General features: G+C 41.0%; 1 pseudogene; it reads left to right on the top strand.

Annotated features, from left to right (window-relative positions):
* The first annotated feature begins 14,699 nt into the window (after nucleotides 1-14,699).
* On the top strand, nucleotides 14,700-15,459 carry LOC142433285 (protein lin-28 homolog A pseudogene; annotated as a pseudogene).
* The last annotated feature ends 227 nt before the right edge of the window (nucleotides 15,460-15,686 follow it).

Genomic DNA, 15,686 nt, shown 5'->3' on the forward strand with positions numbered 1-15,686 from the left:
ACTGCATGTGTAATTCATTCCACCTAGGCATTCACACTTCCACATTCTGGATCTAACGTTGGTCTTAAGGTTTTTGCTTATGCTTTTGGGGTTGTTACCAACATTAAATTTGAGGATTAGGGTCATATTGTCTTGGTCACATTAACTATCAGTTTGGGCTTCGGGAACATAGGGCAATTTACTAATATGGAGAGGGAAGAGACCCACGATAGGCAAAGAACTTCTTCAAAAGAAGGACCAGATAGAAGGCCTCAAACTACCTGACCTAAAATCCTACCACATAGCCAGAGTAGTCAAACAGTCTGATGTTGGTACAATGATAGCTACATACATCAACGGAGCAAAACAGAAAACCCAGAAGTAAATTCATCTACCGACAGGAAATTTATCTTCGACAAAAAAAAAAAAACCAAAAAACTATAGAACTGGATAAAAATAGTATCTTCAACAAATGATGTTGGATAAATTGGATTTTATGCAGAAGAATGAAAAAGAGGCCATGTCTCTCCCCATGCACAAAAAATGAACTCAAGATAGATTAAAGACTTGAATATAAACCCCAGAGGTATCAGGATCATTAATGAGAAAGTTGGGTAAAACTTAAGGGCCCCTATTGCAGGACATACATAAAGGCTATCAAGCAAGTATAATAAAGGAAGCACACACAGTAATCAACAAAATAGATGACTGGGACCTACTAAAAATAAATCACATATGCACATCCAGAGATTTCATCAAAGGAGTAAAACGAGAGCCACAGATTGGGAACAGGCTTTTACCAATGATACCGGAGACAAGGTTCTACTTACCAAAATATATGCATCTCAACAGTATATCAGTAAGAGAATAACAAATGACCCAATTAAAAAATGGATAAAAGACATGAACAGACATTTCACCAAAAATGACACTCAAATGGCTAACAAACACATGAAAAAATGCTCATGATCACTGTCTACCTGGGAGATGCAAATTAAAACTAAGATGACACACCATTTTACACCCACGGATTAATGCATGTCATAGTAAAGCAAGGAGGGCATCAAAATGGCAAATATATGGTTGTTCTGGGCCACCCTTCATTGGGCACCCACAAACCAAGGGATCCCAACCAAGGTCCAGTGACCACTAGTTCCACTGTTCCAGGCTGGAAGTCATCTGTTTCTTAAGTTCAAGGGCTACAGGTAAATCTCAGTGTATCCAGTGGAAGTTCCATTTCAAGTCCTTCTGGTATGCCCTATAAGGGCTGCCATGCTCTTGAAAGGACAGATTCCCCAGTCACACAGCCTGGGTCACCGAGGGTTAAATAGAAAGCAGGTCACAAGTGGTATGACATCTCTTTGATGGACCTCCCTGCAATTGACCTCCACTCCCTGGGACTCTCTGCTGATACGGAGCCCTACTCCTGGCCTGGGTGGCAGCCTGCTCAGCTCTCCTCAGTGCTTTCTGAGCATCTGCTTTATGCTGTCACACCTGCTCTCCTGCCAGGGCTTTCTGCCCGGCCACTCCCTGGCTACTAGCTCTCTTCACTGTCTTTGACTTGCATTACAGTTCTTTCAGAAGGCCCCCAATAGTCACTCTATCCCTCCCTCTGTGAGGTTGGCTACTTCTCTGAGCACACTCCTCATCCACTTCGAGGCTTTGCCTTCACAGCAGGACCAGATTTTATTTGTACAGGAATTTGCCCTGATCTTAACATGTGAGTATGTTGCACAAACACAAACGACCAAAAGACCTGACTTCTTAAACTCTAGTATTAAATCACATAATTGGAAAAATGACAATCATGGAAGAGAAAAGAAAATAAGTGAAATATTTTGGAACTGCGGCACTCTGTGTTTATACAGAAACCTGCTGCACATCCAGGGTGAGGTTATCAAAGAGGAATTCTGCCATGTCTGCTTCGTCAGCCTCTGCAGTTTGATACTCAGATTCAGCAAATAGTAATATTTGCATATTTTAATATGTGAAAACAATTTTGGCTAAATTAAAGACCCCTTTTAATTTTTAGCTCTGTCCCATTTCATTCCCTTTACCCTGCCACCACTCCCCCATGACACCGCTTTCATGAAGCCAGTGCATTGCTCACATACCCAAGGACCACTCCACACCCCACCCCTTATTTTTTATAAGGCAAAGATTAATCTTGTGATTGCAAGTGTTCCCGATATAGCTTTTCTCGACCTCAACCCCCAGATATCTAGATCTGCATAACTTCAGCGCTCCATGCACGGGGGATGGGGTGGGGGTGGGGCGGACCTCTGGATGCTTGTACGGGGATTATTTTCGGCATGTTCTTTAAGGTAAGGAGTGTGGCACACACAAAAATGACCAGGATACTTTATTTGTTTACCCCCAGAAACAAAGCTCTTTATTGAAAGCAATGGCAAACTTGGAAGGGAAAAGAAAGAGAAGTGAACTTGGTGAAACTGCAGCAGGGAAGTGAACTTGTGACTGCAGCAACCCTGAGTGGGCCTGGAACGAGTCACCTTGTGTTGGTGGGCAGCTCTCCTTGTTGCTGTCCTTGGGGTTGCAGTTGCTGAGGAGGTTCGTCTGCTCACTCAACTTGCGTAGGTTGGTCAGGTGGGCGTCCAGCTGCTGCATAGCAGCCGTCTCCTGGATCAGACACTGGCTCTCCAAGAAGTCACACAGCTGCATGTCGCCCTGCTCTCAGCCATCCAGGCAGGCCCGCAGGCTCAGGTGGAAGCTCTGCTGCAGGGGGAGGTGGTGCCCGTGGCGGATATCGGGTCCTCCTCAGGCTTGGCGATGTCGCAGTACTGGATGCGGCCTCCGCGCTGGTTCGCAGCTGCATCAGCGTCTCCACGTGCTGGCGCTGCTTGTGGGACTGCTGCGTGAAACAGTCGGCCAAGTTCTTCAGGGCTCCGTCTTTGCGGGCAAAGTGATTGAGCCATCGCGAGGTAGGTGTGGGAGACGGAGCTCCAGGTTGATTTGCTGGTTGATGGCAGCCTCGCACTCCTCTTGGTAGCCCTCTTGCATCTGAGGTGAAGATGTGCATGCCAGGGCACAGTCAGAGATGGAGCACTGAAGGGGGCAGTCTGTGCTTGAGGGAGTCCTGGCTCCACGGCCAGAATCCATGCTGATTCAAATGGTGGGAATCAGAACCGTTATAACAGCCCTGGTTTAAGACCCAGATGTCAGATCCGCTTAGAACCCAGCGATTTGGACCCGTATGAAGGATGTGTGCATACGAGGGGTTAGGACCCAGATGTTGGATGCATTCACTATTGGCAGGTATGGGCAAGTGGGTGGGCCAGGACGGCAAGCCCCAGCACCATGTTCCAGGGAACTTGTTGGAGGCGGGAAGCCTGAGCATCTGCTGTGTGTATGAGTGTGGTGTCCCTAACATGTAACAAGTTGTGGGGAGTGCGTGAGCAATCACTAAGAACCCAACCGGTCCTTTGGTGTTTCTGAACCCTTATTTACATATTGCTCTGACTTGAGTGTCAATGTATTTCATTTCTTTTGCTGTCATTGAGTCAACTCTGATGCATAGTGATCGCATGTGTGCAGTGCACAACTACTCCATGGGGATTTCAAGGCTGTGTTCAACCTATCAATTGCTATTCACCAGGCTTATCTTTCAAGATGTCTTTGAATAGGTTCAAACCAGCACTCTTTCCATCGCAGTCTAGTGCATGCTTTTTGCACCGCTCAGGAATCCCTAGATTTAATATTGCGGAGCTTTAACTGAACGGCAGCCTCCTCGGTGACTGCTTCTGAATTAATGGCCAAATTGCCAGAGCAGTGGCTCTCAGCCTTCCTAATGCCACGACCCTTCAATACAGTTCCTTACGTGGTGGTGACCCTCAACCATAAAATTATTTTCGTTGCTACTTCATAACTCTAAATTTGCTAGTTGTGAATCATAATGTAAATAATCCGATATGCAGAATGTATTTTCATTGATACAAATTGAGCATAATTAAAGCATAGTGATAAATCACAAAACAATATATAATTATATATTATGAAATATTTATTTGTAATTACAAATAAATAAAATGTTTCTTGAAGCATGTTGTATTATGGGTAACAGTTTTCAAGCCGGTACTCATATGTGAGCATATCTTCAGATGGGCAGACCAGCCTGGAGACAGATAGAGGATTGGTGTTTCTGTGTCTAAGACCACCGAAAGATGTGTTTTCTGATGGTCGAACCCCTGTGAAAGGGTCGTTCAACCTCCAAAGGGTTTACTACCCACCATTTGAAAAACCGCTGTGCTAGGGTCTCCGCGAGGTTCCCAAACCTATCAAGTCCAGCAATCTCCACTTTTCTCCTTCCCTTCAACATCAAGTCAACACTGCTAAGACTGCCTAATACCACTCCCACATTCTCAGTGAATGTTTCCATCTCTCAATCTTTCTCTCTTCCTGCCCTTGTTCCTCATCATTTTCATTCACTCATGTGCCTTTCTAGTTTATCAAAATCCTAGAAATACTGACTTTCTGCCCTGTATGAATACCAAAATTAACAAGTTCAATGATGTCTTCATTGATACCATGGAAGTACTCATTTCTACAGTGATGTTGCCAACATCCTTCTATAGGTCAAAAACAACCCTATGTTTCCATTGGCAATAAGCAGAAGGTTAAATTGCATGGCAGGCCACAGTTGATTGCAGCAAAGGAAATATTTTAAAGGAATAGTGGTATTTTGTGAAAATGGAGGACAGAGGTTCTGACAATGGCAAGGGGGGAGCAAGGAAGGCATCAGCAAAACTTTTAGGATCCACAATAAACCGAAAATAAGAGCAAATGAGAAATAACTCTTACCTTATAGTGCTATGGGAAGGCCAGTGTTCTTGCACAGTAACCAGCTGTCATTTAGAACAAAGAGAAGTTGGGAACATCCTGCCTGATGTATTTAAAAGAGAGGAGATTTTCCTGAAATTAAGCTGTATTCCAAGGGAGGGTAGTGAGAAGGGTAGTAGTATATAGGAAATTGGGAAATGTTGGAATTGGATCAGAATAGAAAATGGACACAATCACTTGAGGTAAAGAGTCCAGGTGGTAAGAAATAACATGGGAGGTTTGAGGATTTGTTCATGATGGGTAGGAAGTCCATGATAGTATTGATCCTGGTGATCATGTATGGGGAGGATCCCAGTAAGTTTTAATTATCATCTAAGATTAGAAAATCACCAGCTCTTTGCAGATTTAGATTTAATAATCGAAAGTGGGCTGAAGGCTTAGGTTCATTTCCTGGCCAATGCACCTCATACACAGTCACGACCCATCTGTGAGAGAGGATTGTGTGTTGCATGATACTGAACTGTTTCAACAAGCTTCCAGACAAAATGGATTTGAAGAAAGAAAGGCTTGACCATCTATGTCTCAAAATAGCCTGATGAAATTCCTATGTATAGATCACAAAGTTCAGACCTGCAAGAGATCATGGGGATGGTACCAGACAGGAAGTGCTATATTCTGCTATGCATGGGTTTTCCATGAGTTGGAGTCTCCCTCAACACTGGTGAAACCATCATCATTGGAAATACCAAATATATGAGGATGAATTCTTTTCCTTGTGTTGCTTACAGTTAAAGCAAAGAACAAATAATTTATCAGGTAACTAAAATTATGCAAGTAGTTCTATGAAATGGAGATTATGAGTGCTCAACAATATTGCTACTTTTATTGCACACTGCTAGACTATATTTTCTAGCTCTGCATCCTTCTATTGTTACCATCAAATTACGTATGGCCAACAGAACACAGGTGGAAGTGACGTGCACCTCTTCTAAGAATGTCTCATCAAATATTTTATGCAAGCCTCATACTCTGTCTCTTTATTCACTACTGGTCAGATGGAGAGCATGCAGGGGAGAACTCTAATGCCGCCAGGGATGAAAGAAGCCTGGGTCCCTGAATGACTATAAGAAACAAATAGAGCCTTCCATAGACATATGTGGACTATAACTGGAGCAGGAAATAAACTTTTCTGTGCTTGGTCATGTAAATATTGGCATTATGATATAGTTGAATTACCCAGACTAGTTTTTATTATGAACAGATATGGCTAAGGGATAAGCAAACTTTTTTTTTCCTTTGTGGGACCTTGATTGACAGCTTCATCTTTCTCCCACAGAGCCGCCAACCTCAAGATCAGTGGTTCAAACCCACTGGTCATTCAGTGGGAGAGATGAGGCTGTTTGCTCTAGCAAAGATTTAAAGGGCTTGGCCATAGAGTGGCAGGTCTATCCTGCCCCTAAGGGTGAATATGATTCATAATCAACTCATTTGTAGTACCTTTGGCATATATCTATATTTAGATAGGTAGATAGATATGACAGGTTTTGCTTTTGCAGATCAACCAGTGTAACACAATTCTCAAAGAGAAGAAAGATTATTTTGGAGCTTGTTAGAAAAATAATATTCAGTGGATACATAAACTTGTGTTTAAGGCACTGGATTAGAAGTGAAAGTGTTGACCTTGAGTTGACAAATTGAATGCATGGGTGCACAATTCACGAAAACATTGGGCGGACGGTACATTCTCACTTGGATTAAATCTACATTGCCTTGCAGATGGATTCTTTCGTTATTGGAATCAGAAGTGCACCTGAGATCTGTAGTACTGCTCTTGCTAGCTACAAATATAGCGGTCCTGGAGAATTTTGTTATGTTGAAATGCACAGAAATTGCATGAATTCTCATTTCACATTTATGAATGGATTGAAAATTGCTGTGAATAACATGCAAAGATTAATTGTATTTTCAAAATTATGTGAGAATCTTTGATGTTGCTTATAAAGATTTGGGTTGTACATGATATGCTCCATGATTCCCTAGCTCCTTGTTGTTCTGAACCTTTGTTACAGGATATGGACACGCTCAATTCTAATAAAATGTTATGGATATGGTGTACATTTTGAAATATCTTACTTGGGAAGTAAGAAAAATAGCATAAGTAATTTTTCATACTTTTGATAAGTAGTTTTCAATCCAGTTTTGGAGTCCTGATAGAGATGCCAATTGCAACATTAAACAAGGCTAATGTTATTTGGCCATGAACTTAAGCAATTACTTTACATTTAATTATTAAAATTAGATAATTGAAATGTTAATTTAAGTGTTTAATTATACAAGTGTTATTTTAACCCAAACAATTATTTTAAGTTCCCTCCCATGTTGTAGCTGATATCATGAGCTCATTCTATTTTTAGACAAAAATTCTGTTTTTAGACAATATTTGTGGGTTTTTAATTTTCATAATTAATTGATACAAATATAGGATAGTCACAGTGTTACAAAGATCTAAGAAAAAGATATATCAATATTTATCTCATAGTTGAGGAGACATTGATTAACCTCAAAAAGATGGCCAATATAAAATATTAATAAACTACAGAATTTGTCATCATGGTTGATAGTGTATCACAAATTCTATTTCATATTTAAAGTGAAAGATCAATGGATCGGTATGTCATTTATTATTATTAGGTACCAATGAGTTGATTATGACTCTTAGAGACCCTATGTACAACAGGACAAAACCCTGCTGAGTCCCGTGTCACCCTCACAATTGTTCTTACATGTGAGAATATTGTTGCCGCCATTGTATTAATCCACCTTGTCCAGGGCCTTCCCATGTTTCTGTCACCCCTCTACTTTATCAAGCATGATGTCCTTCTTCAGGGACTTGTCTTTCTTGTCAATATGCCCGAAGTGTATTAGATGAAGCCTGACCAACCTCACTGCTAAGGAGCATTCTGGCTATACTTCTTTCAAGAGACAGATTTGTTGGTTCTTTGAGCAGTCCATCATACTTTCAAGATTCTTGAGAGGTCATCAGATTATAACTGGCATTAGAAGCTATGGTTTAGATGTGATGATATAGAAAATGAATGTAATGAACAAGGAGAAGAGGATCCACTTGGTATGCATTACTGATGGATCCAGACTGCCTTCTTTAGATAAGTGGCCTAAGTTTGGTTCCCAGTCATTGCAAGGATGAAACTTTTGCCTGATGAAGTCTTTATCAATACCTTTACATCAGAAGGGACCTACCCATCTGAAAAAGTAATCAACTGCTTTGAATACATTGCTGGGGGTTCTCCGTCCTTCATCTCTTTCAGGCAATCATCTGGATTTGTCATAGGAGGCAGCTTGGGAAGGCTCAGGCAGGACTTTCTAGGATGTTATTTTGAAAGCTCTTTTCTTGCTATCCTGACAAGAAGTTCAGATATACTCCAGCTGCTAGTGACGACGCAGCCCTCTCAGTACCTCTTCAAGGCCCTCTACAGGAAGTGCATCTTCCAGATCAAATAGGGATGCAAGGAATGTGCCTCCAGGTGGGCAACCAAACCCTCTATGAAGGCTTTTCATGCCAGCTGGAACTTTGAGAACTTGGAACAGAGGGTTGAAATTTTGGACATCTTCTTTTGACAACTCTGGGGCAGGAGAGTCCTTGTTGGAGTAAATCAAAGGGACAGGGTCCGTCTTAAAATCCTCAGTGATCATATCAATGCATAGTGAGCTACCTCTCCTGAATTCATTCAACCCTTTCACAAATACACAATTCCAGCTATTCAGGGAGGTGAGGAACTTCAGCATGTCCTTGGACTTTACCAAGTACTAGTAAGGCAGTTTGGCTTCACACCAGTACTTGCAATTTATACCTAGGCATATGAGTTCCAATTTCAAAAACCGAACGTCCTCATTGGACCAGACTCCCTACTGTCCAGTTTCAGGGGTTTATTGCTCAGCAGCAGCCCCTTTTTGAGGATTGCAAGGCTATATACACCTGAGATTATCTGGTGCACAGGAAACCACAAGTATCACATGCCCATCTTTGATTCTAGAAGGACTGCCCTAGAACCTGTTGGCCATGCCAACATGCATCTTGTTTCTTTTAATTACAGTGCCCATTTTATGAATCTACCACCATCTAGCTATCTATTCACCTTTTGATGAAAGTGTGAGTTGATTTCAGCTAGGAATTATTTCAAGTACAGCTGTTGTGAGTGCAGATGTAGTGAATTATTTAATGTGCTTCTACTAATTGAAATCTCTAACTCCCACCAAACAACATTGCCATGAATTGATATGGTAAGGTGGGTGGAGATACTGATAGGATTCACGTATGAGTAAATTGTGACCAGGATTCCCTGGAATGCCGTCCTGTGGCATGTAAAATGAGTCATCGGAGGGAAGGTTATCCTTACCAGCAAGAACTAGGAGCAGAGTTAATTCTCTAGACTTGAGATCCCTGTCCATTAAACCCCTTGGATCCATATAGCAGCTATAATAATATCATAGGAGCAGCATGAGAATCAGGAGCCAAAGCATGGAACAGAGTGGTGTGCTTCCCAACCCACGGAGCAAGTAAAACAGAGTGCTTTTGTGTAGGAGGATGGCTAGCAGAGTGGTGTGCCTCTGGGAACGTAATTCAGGGAGCTACATTTATTGACCCATGTAGTTTAGCTGAATGCCTTTGGATGACTCTTACATCTGAATGGTATGCCCCTTTGGACATTTATTGGCAGACCTGAAAGACTTTGTAATATGTCCTGATAAACAACTATCCTGAGCACTTCTTACTGGCATAATTAACTGTTAATTCCTTAATAATATCTTGTTTTTCAAAACTATTTTATTATAAGTTAATGCAGCTATATCATTCCATAGTTCAATCACATCAAGAAGTATTGTACAATTGCAACCTCAATCAATTTCAGAGCATTCTTTTCATTCATGAACTACTTGGTATCAGCTCCATTTTACCACCCCAGCCAATACCCATTACCCCCCAAAATCCTTATTCTCCTTGATGTACCTATAGGTTCATCAATCCTGGGTTTCATATACTGAAAAACAGAATAATATGTAACAAATATTCAAGAGGGTGATCCCTGAATGACATACCACATCTGAGGTAAACCCCAATATGAACGAATAAACAACAACAACAAAGTAGCCCTACAGGGGACAACATTGGAGACAGAGTGTGGGAATTGCGCCCTATCTGCCCCCACCACAAGGAGGCCAAGCACTAAGGGCGTGCAACAGAACAGCAAGGGGAGCAGAGCAAGGAAGTCCTGAGGGAATACCAAAAATAGACTCTGGAGCCAGGGCATGGCACCCCATCAGACTCAACCAGAAAATACTACTAAAGGTCAACAAATAAACCTTAAACTATTTATTGGCTTTTCTATTTTTTTTACTTGGGTTGTTGTGGTTGCTTTGTTACTTTGTTGTGCTCTGTCTTGTTTTTGTGCATATTATAATCTCTGCAGGTCTATCTAGATGAGATAGGTGGGATAAACAATCTGGAGAAGAAAACAACTGGACCCACAGTTCCAGGGGGGACATGGGAGAGGGAGAGATGGGGAAAAGAAGTGGGTATTAACAAACCCAAGGACAAGAGAGCAACAAGTGATCCAAAATTGGTGGTGAGGAGGGTGTAAGAGACCTCGAAGGGATTGATCAAGGGCAATATAATCAAGAGGAATTACTGAAGCCCAAATGACGGCTAAGCATGACAGTGAGGCAAGAGAAAAGTAAAAGGAAATAGAGGAAAGAACTAGGCAGCAAAGGGCATTTATAGAGGTCTAAACACAGGCATGTACATATGTAAATATATTTATATATGATGATGGGGAAATAGATCTATGTGCATATATGTATAGGTTTAGTATTAAAGTAGCAGATGGATATTGGACCTCCACTAAAGTACTCCTTAAATGCATGAAACTTTGTTCAATTAACCTGGCATTCCATGATGCTCACCTTCCCCACATGATTGTTGAAGACAAAGTGATTGCATAAGCAAATGTGGTGAAGGAAGATGATGGTACCCAGCTATCAAAAGATATAGTGTCTGGGGTCTTAAAGGCTTGAAGATAAACAAGCACCCATCTAGCTGAGAAGCAACAAAGCCCATATGGAGGAAGTACACCAGCCTGTGTGATCATAAGGTGTCAATGGGATCAGGTATCAGACATCAAAGAACAAAAAATCATATCATTGTGAATGAGGGGGAGTGTGGAGTGGGGACCCAAAGTCCATCTGTAGGCAACTGGACATCCCCTTATAGAAGGGTCGTGGGGAGGAGATGAGCCAGTCAGGGTGCAGCGTAGCAATGATGAAACATACAACATTCCTCTAGTTCTTTAATGCTTCCTCCGCCATCCCCAACTATCATGATCCCAATTCTACCTTACAAATGCAGCTTGATCAGAGCATGCACACGGGTATAGATAGGATCTGGAAGCACAGAGAATCCAGGACAGATGAACCCCTCAGGACCAGTGGTGAGAATGACCATACCTGGAGGGTGGAAGGACAGTGGGGTAGAAAGGGGTAACCGATCACAAGGATCTACATATAACCCCCTCCCTGGGGGATGGACAACAGAAAAGTCGGTGGAGGAAGACATCGGAGAGTGTAAGACATGACAAAATAATAATAATTTATAAATTATCAAGGGCTCCCGGGGGCGGGGGAGAGAAGCTGATATGAAGGGCTCAAGTAGAAAGCAAATGTTTTGAGAATGATGATGGCAACAAATGTACAAATGTGTTTGACACAATGGATATATGTATGGATTGTGATAAGAGTTGTATGAGCCCCGAATAAAATGAGTTAAAAAATTCAAAAAATGTAGAAAATCAGATCTGGCCTAACCTGCACCAGAAGGGCGATCAACTGATAAGGTTTTAACCATTCAAGTCAGGTTTACAATTTTGATCTACAGTCATCTCTCCAATTCACTGTTTAGTAGCCAATTTCCTCCCACTCCTCTAACTGTTTAATCATCAATATTGTCTGAGAGTTCTGTGTAGTCATTGCAAAGGATATTGGAATGTAGAAATCAAGTAGAAAATTAGCAAATAAGACAACATAGTAATCATTTGTGTGTAAGTCTCTTTACACCATCCATGCAAATGATAACTCTGCTCTCTTCCCTTTTTTATGCCGTGAATTGAAAAGACAATTAGGGATTTCAGACATTCATAGGGCTAACCTCATGTGTTTTCCATCTTTTAGGAATGGCAGTCTCTGCTACCTGAAGACCCCTGTCGTGCCAAATTTGTCCTATATTCACCTTCCATTTTCTTCTTCTTCTGCATCTTTATTTCCTGCTACCACAGCATTTCCAGCAGTGGAAGTATAATTTAGAGGTAGACCTCATTTTAGGATGTGCTTCCATTCTGAGGAATCCATAGTACTTTGGCATGACCTAATAATTTGATGTTCTTCACAGCCAGCTATTGGAAGTAACTTGAACAGAAATTCATTGAATATTTGTAATTGTACATCTGGGACTGATAACATCATCAAACATACCAAAGCTACAACATTTTATGAAGCTCTCTTATGAATGAAGAGCACTCAAAATAATAACACCATAATCGTAAGTACTGTCCTAGTTAAATACGTTGTAAGCCAGGGATTACCTATAATTTGTTGTACTTTTTCTTGCTGTTTCAAAAATCCTGTCACCAAAAAAAGAGAAAAGGTTGTAACGGTCAGATACATTTTCAAATTCTTCCACATCTGTCATTTTTATATAATTTTTTATTTTAAATTGTTTGGGATTTTAAGTTTAGATCACCAAATTTATAGTCAACATTTCAAACTATTCAACAAAGTCCCAGTAGTTTGCCTTGTACCTGCTCCTTCATTCCTATTCTCCCTCTTGTGGACTACTACTGTCTTCCATTTCACTCAAGTTAACACAGCTCCACTGTCTAGCTCCTTATCTAGTTGATCTTCCCCACCCTATAGAAAAGACATTTGATGAAATCTAAAGGCCAGGTCTGATAAAAACACACCCCAAATAGAAATAGAAGGGAAATCTCTAAAAAGTAAGTAAGAACATATGTACAAAACAAATATCCAACATTAGTCTCAATAGAGAAAAATTGAAAGCATTCCTCTTATGAGCATGTGCCAGAAAAAGATGTCCTTTATCGCCACTTGTAATTAGTATTATGTGGGAAGCCCTAGCCAGCACTTTAAGACAAGAGAAACTACTAGAAGGCATCTTAAATAACAAAGAAGCAAACATCTCTTTTTCCAAATAAAATGATCATATGCATGAAAAATCGAAAAGACTCAAAGAAAATCAGTATAACTAACTAAAATATTCAACCAGGAGGAAAAATCTAAGATCTACATAGAAAAATCTATCAGATTCCTTTACAGCAGTATTTCCTAAAGTGTGCAATACCACCCAGTTGATGCACTGTGTAATTATTTTCTGAAAAGAGATCAAATAATATTTGGGAACCTATACAAGGAGAACTCTGAAAAATAAATCAGGAAAACAATACTATTGATAATGACCACCCGAAGATGAAATAAATACAAATGAAATCTAACCAGAGAAACCAAAGGCCTAAACAAAGAAACCTATAACAGCTTACAGCAAAAAAAAAAAAAAGTAATCCACATAATGGAAGAATAGGCCATGCTCGTGGAAAGGACATCCCAAAATAAATCATGAAATACAATCCTGTCTGTGAGAGGATTATATATATTTGCCTTCAAGGAGAGTCAATCAATACAGCTGTTATTCAAATTTAAGCACCAACCTCAAAAGCTAGTGATGAAGAAATTGAAGAAGTCTACCAATTATTTCAGTTAGAAATTGATCAAACATGCAATCAGGTTGCCTTGATAATCATTGGCAATTGGAATGCAATTGTTGGAAACATCAAGGAAGGAACACTAATTGGAAAATATGGCTTGGTTATAGAAATGAAGCTGAATATCACATAATAGAATTTTGCAAAACCAATGACTCGCTCATAGCAAATGTCTTTTTCCAATAATACAAAAGGTGACTATTCATATGGACTTCTCCAGATGGAATACACAGAAATCAAGTTGACTTGTGTCTGTGGGAAGAAATGATGGAAAAGCTGAATACCAGGTTTGAATATGGAACAAACCATCACTTTTTCATATATAAATTCAGGGTCAAACTGAAGAAACTAAAAACAAGTTGACTAGAGTCAAAATACAACTTTGAGTCTATCCCACATGAATTTCCAGAACATCTTAAGAAAATACATGACACATTGAACACTAAAAACAAAAGACTTGATGAACTGTGGGAGGGCATCAAGAACATTCATGAAGAAAGCAAAAGATCATTATAAAAGGCAGGCAAGAAAGGAAATATCAAAGTGGATGCCAAGAGACTCTGAAACTTAATCACAGAGTAGCTAAGGCAAGTGGTTGGAATAATGAAGTTAAAGAACTGAATAGAAAATTTCAAAGAGCGGTTTGAAATGACCAAACCAAATATTATAATGAAATGTTCAAAAGCCTAGAAGTAGAAAATTAAAAGGGAATAACATGCTCAACGTATCTTAACTTGAAAGAACTAAAGAAAATTTAAATAACTGAAGAAAAAAATCAAGCCTCAAGTTGCAATCTTCAAAGATCCTACATGAAAAGTATTGAATGAAGCAGGAAGCATCAAAAGAACATGGAAAGAATATACAGAGTCACTGCACCAAAAAGAATGTGTCAATATTCCACCATTTCAGGAGGTAGCACATGAGCAAGAATGGTGCTGAAGGAAGTTCAAACTACACTGAAAGCATTGACCAAAAACAAGACTTCAAGAATTGATGGACTGCCAATTGAAAAGTTTCAATAAACTGATGAAACACTGGAAGCACACTCAAGGCAGCAGATGAGTGCTCCAGAGGCCGCAGCCCATGAAGGGGTGGGGGGTGGGGGAACTAAGCCTGCATAGTGGGGAGCCACAGTTGCTGCACTGGCGCCCCCATCTGTAGGTGGTTCAAAGTGGACATGGTGTTCCACTTCCTGTCCATGACCACCTGAGCCCTGGTCACACTCAACCCCCTGATGGACGTCTTTGTGCACCTGAGGAAGCAGCACATGAGGGCTTCTGGAGTTTGAAGGAGGGAGAAGCTGTGGAGTTCACCCTAAGTTCACCTAAGGTGTCACACCGAGTCACAGGACCTGGTGGGATGTTCTATATTGGGAGTGAGAGACAACCAAAAGGAAAGAAGGTGCAGTAGCGTAGTTCAAAAGGAGACAGGAGCTGCAGTTGTGAACGTCTAGACCAGCAGTTCTCAATCTGTAGATCTCAACCCCTGTGGTTGTCCAACAACCCTTTCACAGGGATTGCCTGATTCATAACAGTAGTAAAATGACAGTTATGAAGTAGCAACAAAAATAATGTTATGGTTGGGGGTCACCACTACATGAGGAACTGTATTAAAGGGACGTGGCATTAGGAAGGTGGAGAACTACTGCTCTAGACCATCATGCCAAGGAATGAAAGCTGCCATCCGAGCCTAAAAAGTATCACTTCTGCCAAAGCATCAACCATCTGGTAGCCTCTTGTCCACTGAGTGCCCAGCAGGCCTCCAGCTCACAGGAAAAGCCAGTTTACTTTTGGGAAGAAGAAGAGCTTGCCAGTCTGCCTTGCTCCCAAAGGCCCAGAATTGAGCCACTGGGACAGGAGCTACTCTTTTGCTATAGGGAAATTCCAAGGAGGAGGCATCACCGGCAGTGTGGAGAACGTGAGACAGGGTGGTAGGGGGCAGCTGGCACTGCCATACGTCTCAGGCTGGGGCCCAGATCATCACCTGCTCTTCCCTTTGGGTAGGAAGGAGTGAAGCAAAGGAACTCCAACTAGACTTTATCCAAATTCAAGTGAGTGCTTTTAGGAGAAA

Source organism: Tenrec ecaudatus, chromosome X, assembly GCF_050624435.1.
Source record: "Tenrec ecaudatus isolate mTenEca1 chromosome X, mTenEca1.hap1, whole genome shotgun sequence".
Lineage (NCBI taxonomy): Eukaryota > Metazoa > Chordata > Mammalia > Afrosoricida > Tenrecidae > Tenrec > Tenrec ecaudatus.